The sequence below is a fragment of the Elgaria multicarinata genome, chromosome 2 (genome assembly GCF_023053635.1).
Source record: "Elgaria multicarinata webbii isolate HBS135686 ecotype San Diego chromosome 2, rElgMul1.1.pri, whole genome shotgun sequence".
Taxonomy (NCBI): Eukaryota; Metazoa; Chordata; class Lepidosauria; order Squamata; family Anguidae; genus Elgaria; species Elgaria multicarinata.
The window spans coordinates 13,991,829-14,007,400 of record NC_086172.1 but is presented as its reverse complement, the minus strand read 5'-3'; the positions used below and the strand labels follow the sequence as shown (position 1 = coordinate 14,007,400).

General features: G+C 39.6%; 1 protein-coding gene across 5 annotated transcripts in view; it reads right to left on the bottom strand.

Annotated features, from left to right (window-relative positions):
- AGAP1 (ArfGAP with GTPase domain, ankyrin repeat and PH domain 1) overlaps positions 1-15,572 on the bottom strand; it is a 452,256-nt gene that overhangs the window by 196,008 nt on the left and 240,676 nt on the right. The gene's annotated exons all lie outside the window — the stretch shown is intronic.

Below are 15,572 nucleotides of genomic sequence, written 5' to 3'. Positions count from 1 at the left end.
TGCAAATGTTACAAAGAAAACTCCCTTACTAGATGTGAGTTGTAGAAAATGCTGATCGCAGAAAATGGGGGGGGGGGGGGAGAGAGAGAGAACCTTTAACAAGACACGAGGGTAATTCAAAGCCAAGTACTTTTAAACAGCACTTAACAAGTCCCCAGAGCCCACTCAACAGTGGCCCACCCCAGAAGTGCTGTCTTCTGCCCCTCAACAGCTTGAAAAAGTAGTAATTGCAAATCCATTTACATTTTGCTTCTCAAGTTTTCCACGGTCATAATTCAGTAGCATTAAAAAAAAAAAAGGCACCACAGCAGGGACAGCCCCCTCCCCAAATGTGGCAATATCAAGGTAACTGAGCATCTGAATCCCCTGCACCCCATGGCTCTCGCACCTTTGCCATTTCTTGTTTTTTACATTCCGCTCCTAATTATGTTGCATCTATTGCCATACACTTAATTAGCTGCATTAATGTGATTTCTTTTCACATAGTCAAGCAATTAAGAGCTATGATTGAGTTTCATTCAATTAGTCTCAACAAACATGCTAATTGATGTCCCAGATGCAAATGAGGTGCAATGAGAGAAACCTGCTAGCAATTGAGTGCCATGTCAGAAACCCACAGCGCTCAGCTTGCTGACAGAAGCACAGCTTAACACAGCTACCACCTTATGTAGAGCTGTTTTCAAGGGGATTTGGTTTGGGGGCAGCATATATACGCCATTAGGGTCTTAGCACACCAAACAGATTCCTACAGAGATAATAAAATGAAGCCATGGATCTAATCTACTTTGAATATTTGCACAGCAATGGCTGGTAAGCAGCATACTGTGGAGAAAACACATTTTACCTCTGGAAGGTGCACATGCTTCTGTTAAACTGAGATCTGCATGCAATCTCTTGTGCTGGCAAAATACTACATCCATAATTGCCTACAGTTATCAGTAACTGGCAACTTCATCTTAGTCAGCTGTGGGCAATGTGTACTTGAAGTTAAACTCAAAACACATTAATCTATCAATAAATCCCTAAAATACTCTCACTATATTGATTGCCATTGCTTTTCTTCCTGAAGATGCCCTTGGCTTTTGGGCAAACACAATGGTGTTGAGGTGATAATTTGACTACAGATGTGACCACTGCCCGTAAAGCTGTAACACATGTTGAAATAATGTTTTGATTACAACTGTGAGAAATATTATTTTGGACTAGAAAAGATTCAATTTAGAGACCACAGTCAGAGCCAACACTGATCTCAATTTTTGTTGAATTTCAAAAAATGTGATTCTTTTTTTATAAAGTATTAAAATTTATTCTATTCAATTAAAACTGGGGAAAAAGAATGTTGTTGGAAAGATGGGGATGTGTACATCCAAGAGCAATTATAGGGGGGGGAGAGAAAGTGATATTGTAAAACATAACTTATAATTTTTTTAAAAAACCAGGCAGAATAGATAGCCTAAGATTTAACATGTCCTCCTAAATATGTTGAAGGAAAGGAAAGGAACCTCTCGTGCAAGCACTGAGTCATTACTGACGTTTTCTTGGCAGGCCTTATAGCGGGGTGGTTTGCCGTTGCCTTCCCCGGCCGTGATTACCTTTCCCCCAGCTAACTGGGTACTCATTTTACCGACCTCGGGGGGATGGAAGGCTGAGTTGACCCGAGCCAGCTGCCTGAAACCAGCTTCTGCTGGGATCAAACTCAGGCCGTGGGGAGAGTTTCAGCTGCAGAAACTGCTGCTTTGCCTGAACATCTCATGAGAATAATAAATATTCTGATTCTTGGACATCTCATGAGAATAATATTCTACATTTTGTGATCTTGATCTCCCCTTATGTTTTCTTGTCTTCTCTAAACATATATTTTGCAGAAATTATCCCAATGGCTGAATTATTCTCTCTCTGATATGCCCCTTATATGCCAGCATATAAGAATACAAATCTGGGATCTGGATCTGGACCTTATCCTCATAAAGGCCTGGAAATGGTTTGGGAACTGGTGGAATGTCTGGCTGCCATTTTTTATGGCAAATTAGCATTTACCATCTTGAGCCCTAAGATCTAGTGGAGGCTAGACATTCTGTAAAAAGCAAAGAATGGCTGTACAGCTTCCTCCAGTCCTTTCAAACTGTTTTCAAATTTGCTGAATATGACCTGTGTTTGGTCCATAGTAAACCAAAGGATAGGTTTACTACGGACCAAACACAGGTCATATTCAGACAATCCTCCAAAACATGGTTTCGAGAATTTACATGGTTTCGAGTGAGCATTGGGAATTGTGCATCCTTGTCTTTCATTCCTTTGCAAGCAATGGGAAGAGATCAAAAGGTTCCACTTGCCCTCAAACCATGGCATAATCCTTTTCATTCAGATTAAACAACCAATTATAGAAGCAGGAGTTTCTAATCTCCATCCCTTGTGCTTGTGCCCAAGGCTCAATGCTGCTCATTCTTATAACAACAAACCATGGTTTATTGTTATGAGAATGCTTCCACTATGGCAGCAGTGGTGATTTTTAAAGTTCTTCTTACAGACTGTGCTCCTTGGGGAATAAACACAATGCTAATAAAGCCTGAAAAGAAGCTTGCTGCAGCTAAAGTCAGAGTGCTGATTTTGATGACAGTTCAAGTAGAGACTCATGAACCCCAGTTTTGGAAAGTGTGAGCACAGGAATGTAGGGGCAGCATGCAATGCAATACCAGCACTAACATAAATTATGCTGTGCTCAGGTGCACTGCCAATAGAGTTTGTTGCAAAGTTATTCTAGGGTATCCTGTTGTGCCTGCTAACACAATTAGGGTTGCAGTAGAGGTCCCTTACACTAGTGCAATGTGATTTACATTAGCATTCAGATCACTTTTGATACTGCCCTAGGAATCCTTGCACAGAAATAATAATCACCTTACAAATTTAGAGCTATTTCACATTAAGCACCGGATGAAAACCTTCAAGCAGAACGGAAAAAAACAAGTGCACGGATACGGAAAAATCTGAACTCCGTAAGTAGTCTCTCATCTGAAGCTAACCATTATGATGGCTATAACAACAACAATATAATAACAATAGCAATTATAACAATACTTATAGAATAACCCTAATTGAAACGCCAGAGTTTTTATTCTGCCAGAGTGAGCAGCTCTGAATAGAATTCTGCTCAAGCAATTCCTGATGCCTGAAAGGGGAGGAACATATCCCACCTCTTCTCTCCTCCCTCTGCACCTCCAAGGGCCACCACCATTGTTGCTGGATCAAAGTCATTTGCTACCAGAAGAAAACCACAGCATAAAGAGTGAAATAAACTAAGGAAAAAAATGTATTTTTAACGGAAACATAACTTAAAAACACACACAAATCAGTTCTAATTAAGTTGTAAAGTTAATTGTTCTCTAGATACTATCTACATAACTGTATACACAGCTACCATGTGGCTACAGTGAAAGTCAGTTACATGTTTATAACCTGCGTACAATGTAAATAATATTCCCTGACTTCCTCTTCCTCTGACCACAGTAAATTGAAGGAAACAAGCTCGGTTCAGCATCTACAGAAATCGTGTTTGTGTATTTATTAGAAATGCTGTCTGACTTGTATGTTTTATATTTTTTTTTAACTTTTTTAAAACCGTTTTGTTAAATAGAGTATATATATATATATATATATATATATATATATATATATAATATTCCCTGACTTCCTGAACCTCAACTGTGCGTATATACCTATTATTTAATTATTATTTCATTTGTTATCATCACCATCATAACTGAAACTCAAGCTTCAGAGTGTATGTTAGGTTTGAGTGAAAGACTACTTAATGAGTTCAAAATTTTCAGCACATAACCAAGTTAATAGACCTATGCAGCAGATGAGGTGTGGGTGCTTCCACCCAGCTAGCTTTAGTTTTTCTCAGTTGAGGAGAGGTTCTTAGCCCAAAACAAGAGAATGACCTAAGTTCTCTTCCACCATGCCTCAGGCAGGTAAGAAATGTTTAACCTGAAATATTTGAAAAGTTTAGGATATGAACACACGTGACCATCTTGGATCCATTTTATTTTATACTGGGCAATGCAATATTCAGATAATTCTAAACATCTATCTTCATTAAGATTTGGATCTCATAGGAAAGAGACTATTAGAGATGATCATCATCATCATCATTGTTATACCAGTAAAAAACAAATTCTCTAGGCATCATACATTTTAAAAATAGAACAAAATTGAAAGTTCTGACATATAATACAATACAATATAAAACCAACACAATGAAATTATAAAGCAGTTCAAAGTCAGTACGATACAGTAAAAATGAAGAGAGAGAGAAAACACCAAGAAATAAACAGGAGAAAAACTAACAATATATAGCTGAAATTAAAATAGGAAAGATTTTTAAAGCCTGAGATCTTAACCGGGTGATAGAAGAAAAACAATGTTAGTGCCTGGCAAATTTCCCTTCAGAAAGTGTTCCATAACTGGAGGGATACTACAGATGCAGACATTATTTACTTGGACTTCTAAAAGGCTTTTGATAAAAGTCCCCCACCAAAGACTCCTGAACAAACTTAGCAGTCCTGGAATAAGAGGAGAGGTCCTCTTATGGATCAGTAACTGGTTAGAGAACAGAAAACAGAGAGTAGGAATAAATGATCAATTCTCCTGATGGAGGGAAGTAAATAGTGGGGTCTCACAGGGATCGGTATTGGGACCAATTCCTTTCAATTTATTCATAAATGATCTGGAATTAGAACAGTGAAGTGGCCAAGTTTGCTGACGACACTAAATTTAAAACACAAAGGGATTGTGAAGAGCTCCAAAGGGATCTCTCCAAGCTGAGAGAGTGGGCATCCAAATGGCAGATGTGGTTCAATGTAAGGAAGTGTAAGGTGATGCACGTTGGGGCAAAAAACCCCAACTTCAAGTATAACTTAATGGGACCTGAGCTGGCAGCGATCAAACAAGAAAAAGATCTTGGGGTTGTGGTGGACAGCTCAACGAAAATATCCACCCCGTATGCGGCCGCTGTAAAGAAGGCAAACTCCACGTTAGACATTATAAGAAAAGGAATTGAGAATAAAACGGCCAGTATCATACTGCCTTCATACAAATCTATGGTGCGACCACACTTAGAATACGGTGTACAGTTCTGGTCACACCTAAAAAAATATATTGTAGAGCTGGAAAAAGTGCAGAAAAGGGCAACTAAAATTATCAAAGGGCTGGAGCATCTCCCCGATGATGGAAGGTTACATCAACTGGGATTGTTTAGCTTGGAAAAAAGAATATTAAAAAAATGTATATTATGATGATGCTATCTGTTGAATTATTTTATTTTAAATGGGGTATTATATTATTAAATGGGGTATTATACTAAATGGGGTATTACTAATTTATTTCTATCACTGTTTTACTGCTGGCTTATTACTACCAATTCCCACTGCTGTTTATATGATGTTTTATGGTGATTTTATTCTATATTAAACATTATGATTTCATATTTTATGTTTATTATGGAAGCTGCTTTGGTCTTAGCTCTTTAAGGCTGGAGACATGTATTAAATAAATAAAAAGTTTTACTGTTCTTATCCTAGGGTTCTCTCCAACTGCAATTATTAAGTTATTCTAATTAAAGGTTAAACAGAGGAAGAAAGAGCAACCCTGCTTTGTCTCAATTATTTTCATGAGGAAAATATCATTGATCATGAATCTAGCATAGGATTCTGAATAAATCAAGTTTACACATTAAGTATACACAGCAAAACTGGGGGAATATAGGATTTGAAATAAATTGGACCATTCAACTTGATCAAAAGCTTTTTCAGTATAAATTAGTAACAGACTCTCCTCCCCCTCCCAATTAATACAGGCTATAAAATTGATCTTATTACTAATATTGAAAGTCAATTTTGGATTCTAAATAAAACTACGTTAGTCTTCTTGAATTAATATAATTCATTTTGCAAGACATTTCTGCAAGTTGTGAAAGCTCCTAGGGAATAAAAGTAGAAAAAACGTATGTCCATAATTCAGAACAAAGATTGGTTGGTATTAGTAAATTAAAAAGGGAATCTTTGGTTCTGGCTTCATTCCATAATCTAGGGGCATGTCCATTAAATATAGTGTAATCCATTGCTTTATTTAATGGACCTATCACTACTTGCATAAATGCCTTGCAATATTAAGAGTGGAAAGCCATCTGGGCCTGGTGATTTTTCAAACTTGGGCCCCTTAAATGCTTTGAAGAAAACTGCTATGCATGTCTACTCAGCTGTAACTCACACTGAAAGCAATAGAGCAGCATATTCTCAGATCTGTATGCATCGGATTGTAGCCTTAAAAATTTCAGTCTATTAGTCTCCCCAACTGCAATAACAAGAATAACAAGAGCTCATTACTCCTGGATATCTTAAATTTCTGAAGCCAGGTTATATACATGTTTTTATTTTCAGAGAACAGTCTCCTGTAATACTTCCTAAATTCTTTTAATAACACTTCTGTGTTGAAAACAAAAGTGTTCTCTCTTTTCTTTTTTCTTTTAGAAAAGAAAGTCTTAGGACTATTCCCTTTTTGTGTTTTATATTCAACATGCATGCCAGGAGCTTGTTAAGTTTAGTTACTCATCTAAAAAACCAGCAGCATTGCTTGCTCTATAGCAGCCTTTCGCAACATGGTGCCCTCCAGGTATTCTTGACTACAATTCTCAGCCGTTCTACCACTGGCCTTGCTGGCTGGCGATGATGAGAGTTCAATTTGAAAACACCTGCAGAAGCACCATGAAAGGGGGGAGGGAGGGAGGGGCCGCTATACAGTAACTCTCTACGGATGTTTTGTTGCTGTTCTAACATTTTCCTTGTTGACACCAATTTAATGACATCTTAATCTGTTCAAAAATTTAATGCATTTGCCCTGATCTCACTGACTTTATAAAGGAGAACAAAAGCATAAATTGCTGTTAAATAAATGTTTTACTCATTTCCCAGAATGTTATGTAACTAGTATCATCTAGTGAATTAATTAATTAATTTTTTAAAATTCAGTTAATGCTCTTACACACAAGTTGTTCTGACTTAATCTTTTCAAACAATTGAGTCCTTTCCTAAATTGATGAGTGATATTGAATTGTGACCTGCATACAAGCCTCTTCAGTCATGTTAGGTGAAATCAGTAGTATACCTTTTCTAGAGTAGAATACCTATTCATAATTATTAGAAGATATCTTTCTTAGGGTGTGATCCTGTGCAGCAGCAGCAGCATTATTCTTATTATTACATGTATATATACTGCTTCATAGCCAAAGCTCTCTGTTTAGACATGGCTGGCTGGTGAATGCTGGGAGTTCAGGACTTTTCCCATGCACAGGATTACATTCCTAATCAGATGTCTATATCTACATGTCTACAAAATGAGAAGAACTGCATCCCTCTCAGCTTCTAATACAGGGGTGGTGAACATGTTCCTTCAGATATTGTTGGAAAGCAAAAAAACCATCAGCCCCAACCAGCATAACTGATGGTGAGGGTGATAGAACTTGCAGTCCAACAACATCTGGAAGGCCACACATTCCCTGACCTGTTCTAACAGAAATGATCCCTGTGTTACTCTGCCTTTCTGTAGACCTATCAGTATTGCTGTTTACGACACCATTACAATCCCCAACTATTATTATTTCCCCTCTCAGCCTTTTCTGACATTTTAATACACAGAGATCCTTTGTAGAAGGTGGCTTAATTAGAGCTAGAAGCATAGAAATCCCCACAAAAGACTGCTGTTACTACAAAAGAGTTCTGCCTGCTGAATCTCTTTCTGTTCTTTAAAAATCTAAATTTCTGACATGCAGAGCTACTACATTAGTTTTGGGGTTGAATTATCAGAGGCAAAATAGCCACCATCCAGTTTACGACAAATGTGATGGTTTCCAGTGGGTGCAACTCCTGTTCAGGGATGAATGGATCAGTCCATTTCTATTTTTAGTTCATTTCACTTTCAGATGTATACATTTACAAGTCTGTGCCACCCTGCTTCTGCATTAATCTATGATTTAAAATAACAAATAGTGCAAAAGAATGCTTTTAAATACGTATTTTAAATTCAAGTTCTAAAAATATGCATTTGTAGAAATACTGGCTCAGTTCAGACAACACATTTCTCAACAGGTGGTTTTAGAACTCCATGGTGGAGTTGTTACACCACCGTTGAAAAATGTGTTGTTTTGAGGGAAAACACCATACTCCACACAGAATATCCACACTGTGCAGAGGAGAGTTCCTGCACAACCGTTGTGCTCTGTGTTGTGTGGAGGGCTCTGTGGAGTTTCTTGCTGCACTGAGTGGAGTTTCTGCACTGGCTAGAGAGTTCCCTGGCATCGGGAGGACTGGGGGAGGAGAGAGGGAAGAGAAACTGTCAATCAAATGCCATGTTGAGTTTACTCTACTCCAAGGGAGCCCACGTTCACACAACGGTGGTTGGAATATGTTGTGTGGTGAGTACCTCCTAAAAACTTCACTGTTGAGTAGAGTTTTCACACTGTGTAGAGAAAAGTGTTGTGTGAACTGAGCCACTGTCTCTCAAAATATACATTTCTAGACATAATTTCTCTCAAAATGTTCATTTTTTAAAATGCATTTCCATATGATTTCTGAGCTGAGAATTGCATTGCATTGCATTATCTGGAGAAGTGTGAAATTTGCGGGATAGCTACGCTTCGATCCATACATTAGACTAGGAGGTACAGATCAGGTGAGTTTGTATCATGGATATTGAATTCACTGAGAATTCCTGTTCCTGCTGCTATTAACCATATGCTCTCTGCTGAGTATCCTTTTTCATATGCCAGGAAAGCTGTGATGGGCAAGACTGAAAGCTACTTGTTCTCATCTGCAGCAACAATACTAAAATCATGGGTTGTATTCATTTGTGTCCCTCCACCGAACGGAAGGCTCTTCAATCCAGTGGAGGCTTCTGTGAGAACATAAGGCGGAGGAGGTGATTTTCACTGATTTCTCCTTCTCTCTACAGCTCTCTTCCCCCCCAACATCTGCTCTATAGTGTTGGGCGGCCCTTTGCAACAGTGTGTGAGATGGCATTGGGCGGCGGGGGGGTGGTACAAGAAAAATGGAGAATTTGTGAAAATTGCTTCTCTACCCACTCTATTCACAGAAGCTTCTGCTGGAGCAAAGATCCTTCCATGAATGGAGGGACACAATAGGATACAACCCATTGAGCTGATGTGTATGTTTTACTCCCCTTTGAACAGACATATTTCTCGGAGATCCCTGGATAGAAGGGGAATGACTCTCTTTCCACCAGAAGAAGGGAGAGGAAAAGGGAAGGGAGAGATAAATGAGATGGGCAAAATGGAACCAGTAGAAGCCAATAAACGATAGGTGATGGCAGATTTTGTGACTTCTTGTCCTTTCAAGCAAGTGTACACAATTTATAACCCTTATTTCTTAATCACACCAGCAAGTATCTTTGGTATTCAATTCAGGAGATTTTTTAAAAGGTTTTTTATGTTGCTTTCCGTCTATAAATGAAATGCTATACTAGTATTTGCTAAGTATAATGAGTTTCATTGTTATTGTTGTTGTTTTACTAAATAAAACAATTCTGTACTCAATTTCTCATTGCAGAGCTTTACTCAGGCTTTATTAAGGCACTGGCAGTATCAGGCTTAAGATGGTCAAAGCATGCAAGACTGAACAGTTCAGAAATCACAACATATGCATAAATTCTTATGTTTAAATATTTTATAGAACATGCAGAATAGATTTTCTGATTTCTACCTAGTTCTGACATGGGAAGTATTTACCTTGCATTGTTTCATACTGTGCCCTGCTGGACACTTTTGAAATCACACAGAGCCAAAGATTTTCTCTACTTTTATTTAGTTGACTTGGTGAAAAACTTCATTCTTTTTAAGGAGATACAATGACAACAATTCTTTATAATGTATGTTTCTGTGGGACTGTATAATAACTATAAGAACAACCCTACTCAATGTCTCCCATCCTGATCTCTTCCATAAATATGTCTATCTGGATCTAGACACACCTACAAGAGATCTTCCAAATGCAGAATAACTAAGTCAAAATTGTGGCCTTCTGCCATTTTATTTCATTTTTTTTAACCATCCAAATATTCTTATCTCAATTAATTTAAGCAAAACACAGAATTCATTGTCTTTGAATATTCGGATAATTAGCAATAGATATTTCTGCACAACTAAGTGGTTTAAGTTAAATATGCACTTAATTATTTCTGTCTAATGAACTCATCATACTTCTATCAGATTAACTCTGTAAGGCATTTACACAAGACACTAGCTTTTGTTTCCCTGTCAATAGTACACTGAAACATTATTATTAATTCATGTACACAATACATTACAAAATGCAATAAATTACAACTAAACTCTTCTTTCAAAATGCTATTTTATCATTGAGAATAATTTTGTAACACTTAGAAACTGGTTAACCACTTGCAAATCTATTGCTGACGGTAAACTATTGTGTTGTGTGTGTATGTGTGGGTATTAAAAAGCCCTGTATGTACTGACTAGCAAACGCTGATGCCTCTAGATTTTGTGTATAGGGGGCTGTCAGACATCTTTATTGCAAAATGCCGTCTGGAAAAGATGCAAAATAAAATTGCTAAAATGCAGAGAAAAATGGGGGGAGGGGGGCAAGAGAAGAGAAAAACAAAGACCCCCTTCCCTTTGCTTATGGAGTTCAAAGGCATAACATGCAGCACCCTGCAGCAAATGGGAAGCTACACTAATTTTAAAGCCATAAAATGCTATAAAGTGCCCTGCAGGGCAGGACTACACTGAAGCTAGTTGCACCTAAATAAGATATGGTTCATTTACTTCGCAGCTTAGCCTAATGTAATCATCAGCGGATTTCTAGCCTAGAGTTGTAACAGGCAAGTAGCCGATACTGCAGAGGCGACACTCCCAGCCATTGAGGAGGCTTCAGCTAGATTGCTGTTGATTAGAAAATTTTTCAGTTTTGACAAGCACTTAATGAACATAAATCGCACCTTGATTGGTTTCCATCGAAGCCACAGGCACACCTGAAAAAAAAGAGATTATCTCCCACGAAAGACCTTAGGAAACCTACAATCGTGTTATAAGCTTAGCCAAAAACATATATTTATAAAATACTGTTGAATGAAGCCAAGTAATTACACACACTGCCCATACATGCTCCTACCTTAAGACATAAAGGGATACTTTAGATTAAATCAGAAAGACGTTACAGCACAAAGAGACAAACATAAAATAAAATTAAGTATGCCTTTGAGATATTCTTATAAATCTTACAATTCCTTTGCAGCATTGAGACAGCAGCTTTCATGCAGGCCTTCCATCTACATCTATCTTTCTGGCTTTTGATCCAGTGAAGCATTTCCCCTGGCAGAACAGGGAAGGGCACGATTTTTGCCAGCTCTCTCCTCCCCCTGCAGCCCCATGTCCTCCCCAAATCTGCTCTGGAGGGTTGGGCCGGGCCAGTGCAAGACCTCCCACCTGCCCTCTCTTCTCTGCCCTCCCACCAAGTGGTGGCGGTGGCAGCCACACACCCTGTGTCTCTCCCTCAATGTCTTGCTCAGAGGAGTCCTTCATCAGAGCGAGGCAATGGCGGAGTGATGGCTCTGGAGAATGCGTTTGTCATGGCAGCACAGGTGATCTCCAGGGAAATCTCCCTGCCAATGCCTCACTCAGTAGAAGGACCCCCCAAAATGAGACATTTGGATCGGGTTCTCTGGAGAGTCAAGTTGGCCCATCTCTCTTCTGAGCAGTCAGCGGGTCTTCCAGAGTTCACCCACCTGATGCCGCATTCTAAGGAGTTGTCAAAGTGAGGCATCAGGCGCAAGGCACGCTGGAAAGCTGCTGTGAGATTAAAACATATTTGAAAGATGCATTTATCCACTACTAACCAGACAGTGCTTTCATCCAATACTTTTCTCAGTTTAAAGAGCCCAGTAAAATGTAGCATCCTTCAAATTCAACTAAATTTGCAAGTTGGCAGGTTGTACCTGATAGGCAAGCACCCATATATTTCTAGGCCAATTCTCACCCTATGTTAAATAACAAAGCATGAAACAGTCCCAACATCTGAAAAGAAGAAAATGTCTCAGTGATCAAGAGAAAATGTCTCCTTAATCTTTCTACTTCTGGAAATAGGAATGTTCTAATAGAAAGTATACTTGAGTTTGTTGAATCATCTTCTACCTTAATCCTGGCAAGACAAAACTACTTTGAGTGGTGAAATTTACTGATCTGGATACAGAGATTCAACTGATATTTGATGGGGTTGCACTGTCCTTAAAGAACCAAATACCTAAAGAACTTGAGCATCCTTCTCAATTCATTGCAAAAAGTTGGCGCACAGGTGGCAGCAATAGCCAGGTGTGCCTTTTACAAAATCTGACAGTATTTAGAGAAAGCTGACCTAGCCTCATGCATGGCCGAGTTACATCCACACTTAACTATTATAATGAGCTTTTATATGGGGCTGCCTTTGAAGATGAATTGGAAACTTCAGCTACTACAGAATGTGGTGATTCACGTCCTTGTTGGAGGTAGACAGACAGATAATATTATACCAGTTCTGTACGAGCTGCACTGGTTGCCAGTGCATTTCTGGACCCAATTTAAAGTGCTGGTGCTGCACTTTAAAGGTTGAAATAAGTTTGGGTTTAGACTGATTGAAGAACTGCCTATTTATTTATTTATTTATTTATTTATTACATTTCTATACCGCCCAATAGCCGGAGCTCTCTGGGCGGTTCACAAAAATTCCAGTCAACTCCAGACATTCTTGAATGGATCCATTTCAATCAGGCTTCAGGCCTAAATTTGGAATGGAAACTGCCTTGGTTGCCCTGTGGGATGGCTTTTGCCAAGAGAGGGAGTGCAACCCTGTTGATTCTCTTGGACCTCTCAGCAGCTTTTGATACCATTGGCCATGGTATCCTTCACGACAGGCATTCTGAGATGGGTGTTGGAGGTACTGTGATGCAGTAGTTCTTCTCTACTTGGATGGCTGATTCCAGAAGGTTGTGCTGGGGGATTATTGCTCTATTCCTTGGTATTATGGAGTTTCTCAGGCTCTTTTTTATCCCCCATGCTGTTTAACATTTACGTGAAATTACTGAGGGATGTTATCCAGAGATGTGGGCTGAGATGTCACCAATATGTGGATGACACCCAGCTCTATCTCTCCTTTTCATCAAATCGAGGTGAAGCAATGGGTCTCCTGAATTGGTGCCTTGCCATGATAGTAGAATAGACCGGGGCCAAAATCTTGAGACTTGATCAGACAAGCTAGAGGTGCTGTTAATGGGTACATGGACTTGGTGTTACAGACACCTAGGATGGTTCTAGAGCAGTGGTTCTCAACCTTCCTAATGCCGCGACCCTTTAATACAGTTCCTCATGTTGTGGTGACCCCCAACCATAAAATTATTTTCGTTCTTCTCTACACGATCCATTGTCATGGGATGGTTTGTTAATGAAAATAATACATAACAATAGCTTTAATAATACAAAAGATGATACATGACATAGTTCAGTCAATACAGTTTCCTAAGACCATCGGAAATATGTGTTTTCCGATGGTCTTAGGCGATCCCTGTGAAAGGGTCATTCGACCCCCAAAGGGGTCCCGACCCACAGGTTGAGAACCGCTGTTCTAGAGGATCTCAACTTCCATGCCAAGGCCACCTCATCTGGAGTGCCTTTTTGCACTAGTGGCTTATTTCATCTTGCAGACGCTGACTGCAGCCAGGAAATCAGAAGACGTTTACTTCTTGGGAGGAGAGCAATGACAAATCTTGATAAAATAGTTAAGAGCAGAGACACCACACTGACAACAAAGGTCCGCATAGTTAAAGCAATGGTATTCCCCGTAGTAACCTATGGCTGCGAGAGCTGGACCATAAGGAAAGCTGAGCGAAGGAAGATAGATGCTTTTGAACTGTGGTGTTGGAGGAAAATTCTGAGAGTGCCTTGGACTGCAAGAAGATCAAACCAGTCCATACTCCAGGAAATAAAGCCAGACTGCTCACTTGAGGGAATGATACTAAAGGCAAAACTGAAGTACTTTGGCCACATAATGAGAAGACAGGAAACCCTGGAGAAGAGGCTGATGCTAGGGAAAGTGGAAGGCAAAAGGAAGAGGGGCCGACCAAGGGCAAGATGGATGGATGATATTCTGGAGGTGACGGACTTGACCTTGGGGGAGCTAGGGGTGGCGACGGCCGACAGAAAACTCTGGCGTGGGCTGGTCCATGAAGTCACGAAGAGTCGGAAGCGACTGAACAAATAACAACAAAACCAAAAGAACCTGATTGATGACTTGGACCTGGCAGAACCAGAACCCTTCTAAACACACCTCTTGTCAGAGTAGGATTGCTTCCTGTCTAAGTGGTGTTCAACCTGTTCTGGCATGGGCCAAGGCACTTTGCAAACCGTGCAGTGCCCATGAGGCACTGTTGCACATGGCTATGTTGCTTTCTCCCAGCACAGAGAAAAAAGAAAGGAAAAAAATATTGTGTAGAGCAATGATGCCAGTGGACATGGATGTGACTCCCAGGTGGGTCCACATGCACTGATGTTGTCTGGCCCACAATGGACCCAGTGGGATGTATTTTGGATCCCCACCTTTAAAAATGTCTGCACCTCTGCCCTAATTGGTTTGGGACCACATTATCTGAAGTGTTGTCTATATTAGTCTGCCCAAGCATTAAGATCACCATCAAACTGGTGGGTAGAAGAGACAGGGCTTTCTCAGTGGTGGCCCCAGGCATTTTGAGGTCCGTCCACATAGAGATATGTAAGGCTTCATCACTGTTGGTTTTTTTAAAAAAAACTGGATTTGTTTATTCCAGTCAGCATTTAGTGCTTTAAAATCAGCTGCTGCTGCTACTGCTGAGTGTGCATATGTAGTGTGTACATGTGTTTTAATTGTTGTTGTATGCTCATGTTTTAGAAATATTGTAACCTGCCTTGTGAAGGCAGTATGACCTGAAAAGTGGGTTAAAATTCTCTTAAATGAATAGCTCAATACTTACATTTAAAAAAATAAAATTAAATCAGCACTAATGTCTTCAAAAGGAGGAGGGGAGAGAGGCCTGTGTTCACAGTCTGCTCATTGGGAATGATATAAAGGCATTTATGGTATCAATCCCGAGGCTGCCTTTTGCATACTTCCACCCCACCCCAATCTGAGCAAGAATCTCCCTACTGGGACAAGTAGTGCAAGCATCCATCCAAAGCAGCTGCAGTTCCACAACATGCACTTCCATATTTGGGAGAAACTTTGGGACGGCAGAAGCACAGACTTTCAAGACTTTTGAAAGACTTTTGTAAACCGCCCAGAGAGCTTCAGCTATGGGGCGGTATATAAATGTAATAAAAAAATAAGTCATATTCTATTCTTTGTAGAAGCAGTTGCTGTCTTCTCCACCTCCTCTAGTTTCTCGATTGTTCTTTCCACAACTATACACTCAAGATTCATTTCATAAGAAAAATGTAGTTCCAAAGAACATTAACTAATTATGCTCTTATTTTCCTTGATTATGAA